The 7,021-nt window shown below is 32.6% G+C and overlaps 1 non-coding gene across 1 annotated transcript; it reads left to right on the top strand.

The window, feature by feature from the left end:
- The first annotated feature begins 3,579 nt into the window (after window positions 1-3,579).
- Window positions 3,580-3,686, top strand: LOC126025600 (U6 spliceosomal RNA). The gene has a single exon (XR_007501486.1). It is a non-coding gene; the product is annotated as a U6 spliceosomal RNA (small nuclear RNA).
- The last annotated feature ends 3,335 nt before the right edge of the window (window positions 3,687-7,021 follow it).

Genomic DNA, 7,021 nt, shown 5'->3' with positions numbered 1-7,021 from the left:
AGGAGTTTCAGGGTTTGAATCCATGTTATCAGCATACAAGGCAAATACCTATCTTGCTGTTCTATTGCTCCAGACTCAAGTTTTTGTTTTCTTTTCTGTTAATGCTTTCTATTTTTAAAGAGTTCCAACTTCTCCCAATACATAATAAAAATAAAATCACAAAAATATCAACAACATGGGTAAAGAAAAGTGGTTACATCAAAAAAAAAAAATCATGGGGGCAATTAGAATAAACACTCATTCAAGATATACAGATGTCCCATAGATAGATGAAGCCATGTATCCCAAGGAAAACATACAAACCAAAGGAACAGTGAGATATTCAACTAAAAAACTGCAAAACAGTGGAAGAGCATATATTATAGTTGGTGGGTTTGGGAAAGCTATATGGAATATAATAGCTATCTTTGGTGAAAAGATACAAGCTGGATATTATGAAAACAATTCAATATCTTAGAAATAAAATTCATTGGCTTCACATTGTTAAAACATTGTCTGAACTAAAAAGAACATTTAAATACCATTTAAAATTCTATTGAAATCAAGTAAACTGATGTGGAATATCAAATATAGATGGGCCCAAGTGACACCTATTGCCAAGAATCCTAAATTGAATGAAAACTAAATATGCTAACTATTGGGCCTTAAGAAAAATTACAAAAATAATGGTTAAAAAATCAATAAATTATACAAGTTATCATTTTTGATCTTGCAAATTTCTATCTTTTTTATTTGTCTGTTAGAGATAAGTATTGCTAATTTTAGTTACCATTCCATATTATGTCAACTATATACTAGGTATGCTTAAAATAATCATTCATACCTATAATATTAATTATGAATAATACAAGTTGATTACCTAAAATCCCTATTTCAAATATCATAATAAACTTAAAATTAAAAAGACCCACAATGTTAGTCAGAGCAACAGTAGGAAACTTGCCTTGTACATGGCCAATATTGGTTTGATTACCTGCGAGCATTGCTGAGTGGTTCAAAAGCAAAACTGTTTTATTTTGGTTTTAGTTTTAGGGCCACATCCAGTGGCATATGGGGTGCCGGGAATAGAACCAGGGTCCATTGTGTACAAGGTAAATGCCCAACTCTCTTTGCTTTTGCTCCAGTCTAAAAAAATCGTTTTGGGGCCGGGTAGGTGGTGCTGGAGGTAAGGTGTCTGCCTTGCAAGCGCTAGCCAAGGAAGGACCGCGGTTCGATCCCCCGGTGTCCCATATGGTCCCCCCAAGCCAGGGGCGATTTCTGAGCACATAGCCAGGAGTAACCCCTGAGCGTCAAACGGGTGTGGCCCAAAAACCAAAAAAAAATAAAAAATAAAAAATAAAAAAATCGTTTTAAGCCCCCAAATAAAAATTTTAATATTACAGATTAGAAAATTCTACTGATATAAGGGTTATCATGATCATCTCTTATAATAATTAAAATAATTTATGATTTCTATAATAAAATAAGATTTTAATTCTACTGTTTAACTAATATGTTAATGACACTTTTAAAGATTAAATCTTGAAAACCTAGGAGGTCCTTCTCAGTGCTTCTAGGCCAATTCAGCTGGTAGTTCATTTAAGAGCCTGGGAATGTGACTTATTCAGTCTCTTGATAATAAAAATATTAATTGATAATCCTTAACCTTATTTCTTCAGGACCTCTTAGCCACTTCTGAAAACTAATGACAAATCTATTTTTGTCTCTATAGTTATTACTTTTATGATATGTCAATATAGTGGATCACATTACATGTTGCCTTTAGAATTTAGTTTCCTTCACTTAAAACAATTCATCTGAGACTCAGATATGCATTTTAGAAGTTCTAATTTTTTCTTTTGTACAGGTGCCTAGGGTGTGTTTTCAGAAGTGGTATTAGTGGGTCATATGAGCGCTCAATTTCTAGTTTTTTGAGCCATGTTTATATTGTTTTCCAAAAGGCTGAATCAATTGATATTCCCACCAGCAGTGAATAAGATTATCTTTTTCCCCTCATCTACTCTAGCACTGTTTTTTATACTTTCCAATGTGTGCAAATCTCTCTTGTGTGAAATAATATTTTATTTTCATTGCATCTCTGATGACTAATGATGTGTAACATTTTTATGTGCCTTTTGGCTATTTACCTTTCTTCTTTAGGAAGTTACTATTCATCTTTTCTTTTCAATTTTGAATGGGGTTATATTTTTTCTTGTTATGCTTTATTAGTGGTTTATAGATCTCATATTATAACATTTTATCAGATGGATATGGCATAAATAGTTCCTCCCATTATGTGGTCAGTCTTTGTATTCTGGTCACAATTTTCTTTGAGGTGCAGAAGTATCTTAGTTTAATGTAGTCCCATCTATATATCTCTGACACCACTTACTTGGTCATTAGGGTTTTATTTTTGAAGTTGCCTTTAATTTCAATTCATGGAGAGTTTGGGTTTTGTTTTATTCTATGTACATGTTGGTTTCAGGTTTGATATCAAGGTCTTTAATATATTTTGATATGACTTTTGTTCATGGCATTCAAATGTTGCCAGAGTTTTTTCCTTTCCTTTTTTTTTTTTTTGAATATAGCTGACAATTCTTCCCAACATCACTTGTTGAGGAGGCTTTCTTTGATCAACTTTGTATTTCTTGTCCCTTTATCAAAGACGTATTAATCATAAACCTAACAATCTTTCTAAAGATATTAAAGTCTATTATATTGCTCAGAGGGTCTGTCTTGGGGCTGGAGCAGTGACATCTTTACTCCAATACCATGCTGTTTTAATGATTACAGCTTTATAGTACAGTTTCAAGTTGAGGAAAGTGATGCAGCTGTTAGGAAAAGTAAAATCATGAAATGTGGTAATATGTAGATGAATATAGAAAGTATTATGCTGAGCAAAATGATTCAGTGGGAGGAGTATAAATATAGAATATATACACTCAACTGTGGGAAATAAAATAAAAGACAGTATGGTAAAAATATTGAAAGACAATAGAGACAATGGCCAGGGAGACCAATCTAGAGTAGGACGTTTGTGACAATGATTGTTGGAAATGATACTTCACAACAATAACAATTTGATGAAAGTAGAAATGGTATATAATATATGGTCAATAACAATATTGCAATCCACAGATTTAAAAGAAAATGAAAGACAGAGTGTGAGAAAGATCGAGAGAATTAAGAGAGAATAGATATGTATGCCACAGAAACAAGTAGAGGGGAGAGAGTGGGGTTGTTGGGAGGGAAACTAGGAACATTGGTGGTGGAAAATGTGCACAGGTGAAGGATGTTGGACATTATGTGACTGAAACTCTATCATGACTAACTTTGTAACTGTATTTTAAAATGGTACAATTGAAGAATTTATTTTATATTTAAAGGAAGTTTATATTCACCCAATTCGTTTGAAAATACTTTATTTTTTGGATCTATAAAAATGTGTTTATTATCCATCTATTGAAGAGCATTTGAGTTACTAAAGCACAAATGGAACTAGAATACAACAGTGTTTGTATGAATTTCAAGATATCCTTTTGGTCTCATATTTACCATCAGCAACAGACTGACTTTACATAGATCATGTTAGAGCAGCATGTGCTTGCTTTGGAAGCACATATACTAAAATTGGAATGATACAGAGAAGATTAGCATGGCTCCTGCGCAAGGATGACACGCAAATTCGTGAAGTGTTCCATATTAAAAAAATAATTAGAGCAGAACTAGAAACTAAATAGATCTTTATTATGTCATATATATGTATATATTTCTTTTGCTGAACCTGAAACTAATCAAAGTTAAAATGAAGGAAGAATGCTAAGCCTAGCAAACAGGTTTTATGCAGATGAATATTTTTTTTAACATTTGACTTACATTTTCAAAAGTGGTAAGTGACATTTACTAAAAATCTGTTGCATCCTGTAATAATATTTAAAGATATAATAATACTCACTCTTTGGAGTCATTTTAAGTATAATGAATATATATTTGAAAAAATACAGGCTACATTTTACTTCTGAACATAATTCTGAAGTAATTATGAGTGTAAATAAACTAAGATATCTTAGTTTTGTAGAAACATTCTTACTTTTACAACTATACATATAATTATTTAAGAATAATGTTTTAAAATTCAATGGCTGAAATGATAGTAGATTGCTTTTCTTGAATGCAGCTGACCTAGATTTGATCTCTGTCATCCCATGCTTTTTATCCCTGAGTATTGACAGGAGTGATTACGGATAATTAGGCATAGTCTAAAATTAGCCAAAGAAACTATCAAACAAACAAGAAACAAATTTATATTTATTTTATTTCATTTAAACACCTTTATTACATACATGGTTGTGTTTGGGTTTCAGTCATGTAAAGAACACCACCCATCACCAGTGCAACATCCGCATCACCAATGTCCCAAATCTCCCTCCACCCCACCCGACCCCACCTGTACTCTAAACAGGCTTTCCATTTCCCTCATACATTCTCATTATTAGGACAGTTCAAAATGTAGTTATTTCTCTAACTAAACTCATCACTCTTTGTGGTGAGCTTCCTGAGGTGAGCTGGAACTTCCAGCTCTTTTCTCTTTTGTGTCTGAAAGTTATTATTGCAAGAATGTCTTTCATTTTTCTTAAAACGCATAGATGAGTGAGACAATTCTGCGTTTTTCTCTTTCTCTCTGACTTATTTCACTCAGCATAATAGATTCTGTGTACATCCATGTATAGGAAAATTTTATGACTTCATCTCTCCAGACAGCTGCATAATATTCCATTGTGTATATGTACCACAGTTTCTTTAGCCATTCATCTGTTGAAGGTTATCTTGGCAGTTTCCAGAGTCTTGCTATGGTAAATAGTGCTGCAATGAATATAGGTGTAAGGAAGGGATTTTTGTATTGTACTTTTGTGTTCCTAGGGTATATTCCTAGGAGTGGTATAGCTGGATCGTATGGGAGCTCGATTTCCAGTTTTTGGAGGAATCTCCATATTGCTTTCCATAGAGGTTGGACTAGACTGCATTCCCACCAACAGTGGATAAGAGTTCCTTTCTCTCCACAGCCCTGCCAGCACTGATTGTTCTCATTCTTTGTGATGTATGCCAATCTCTGTGGTGTGAGATGGTATCTCATCATTGTTTTGATTTGCATCTCCCTGATGATTAGTGACGAGGAGCATTTTTTCATGTGCCTTTTGGCCATTTGTATTTCTTTTATACCAAAGTGTCTGTTCATTTCTTCTCCCCATTTTTTGATGGGATTAGATGTTTTTTTCTTGTAAAGTTGTGTCAGTGCCCTGTATATTTTGGATATTAGCCCCTTATCTGATGGGTGTTGGGTGGCTCTTGTATCTAGACGGCATTCCCACCAGCAGTGGAAAAGAGTTCCTTTCTCTCCACATCCCCGCCAACACTGTTTATTATTTCTTTGTGATGTGTGCCATTCCTTGTGATGTGAGGTGGTATCTCATCGTTGTTTTGATTTGCATCTCCCTGATGATTACTGATGTGGAGCATTTTTTCCTGTGTCTTTTGGCCATTTGTATTTCTTCTTTGTCAAAGTGTCTGATCATTCTTCTCCCCATTTTTTGATGAGATTAGATTTTTTTTCTTGTAAAGTTCTGTCAGTGCCTTGTATATTTTGGAGATTAGCCCCTTATCTGATGGGTATTGGGTGAATAGTTTCTCCCACTCAGTGGGTGGCTCTTGTATCCTGGGCACTATTTCCTTTGAGGTGCAGAAGCTTCTCAGTTTAATATATTCCCATCTGTTATTCTCTGCTTTCACTTGCTTGGAGAGTGCAGATTCCTCCTTGAAGATGCCTGTAGTCTCAATGTCCTGGAGTGTTTTGCCTAAGTGTTGTTCTATATATCTTATGGTTTTGGGTCTGATATCGAGGTCTTTGATCTATTTGGATTTTACCTTCGTACATGATGTTAGCTGGGGGTCTAAGTTCAATTTTTTGCAAGTGGCTATCCAGTTGTGCTAACACCACTTGTTGAAGAGGCTTTCCCTGCTCCATTTAGGATTTCCTGCTCCTTTATCAAAAATTACATACTTATATTTTTAATTTAAAATTAACTGATCCTTAGATTACATAGTAGGGGCCATCTAATAGTTTAATTATAATTTTTTATAATTTTTATATTTTTTCTCATTTAATTTCTATTAAAATGTATATTGTGTTCAGAAAAATAAAAGTCACTATTTCTTACTATATAAACTTTTGGAATCAATGAAAATAAAAACAAAGAATAATGATGATTTTCTAAATGCTTATTAGCAAGAAAATAAAAACCAACACTTATTTCAGAAAAAGGCCTTATTTTTAAATCATGAAACAGTTATGTATTTTGATAAAATAACATAAGTAGCATACAAAATTTAAACAGTCATTATACAAATGCTAGAAGTTATTAATTTATTGCAAAGGTATACCTCTATTTTTCAAAAATGACAAAATATTATAATGTGCTAATATATATTATTACTGAAATATAAATAATTGCTTTTACAAGTTTGACATACTACTGAGACTACATTATATTATGGTGATGTTTTCTGAGGAGTAATACACAAGTGATTAAATGTAGGTTCTTTAAAATAGTTAATTCATAACTATATACTGACTGGATGTACTATTAGTTAGAAAATCTCAGGCATTAAGTCTAGGAAAATGTCAGATTTTCTTCATTGAGTTCATGAGTGGAAATTATATATTAACTAATTAACAGCTAATCCCCAGTACTTGAGTTCAATGGGCAATTCTTTTTTTAGAATTCCTTCATTAGTATAAAAATTTTGAGCCATTTTGTAGCTTGAAATGTTTTGAATGAAAAGAGAATAAATTTTTAAATAAATAAATACTAAATATTTTGAAAAATTAAAAGGGAACTAATGATACCACTTTTATTAGTTACTTATAGCAAACTTTACAATAAATTATTCCCAGAAATCATATGTTAAACTTTATTATATCATGTGTACATACTAACTAGACTTAAATGCTTCCAGTGTAAATTTTGATTAAGTAAACAAAGAG

The sequence above is a fragment of the Suncus etruscus genome, chromosome 1, assembly GCF_024139225.1.
Source record: "Suncus etruscus isolate mSunEtr1 chromosome 1, mSunEtr1.pri.cur, whole genome shotgun sequence".
Taxonomy (NCBI): Eukaryota; Metazoa; Chordata; class Mammalia; order Eulipotyphla; family Soricidae; genus Suncus; species Suncus etruscus.
This window is presented reverse-complemented; position numbering and strand designations above follow the sequence as displayed.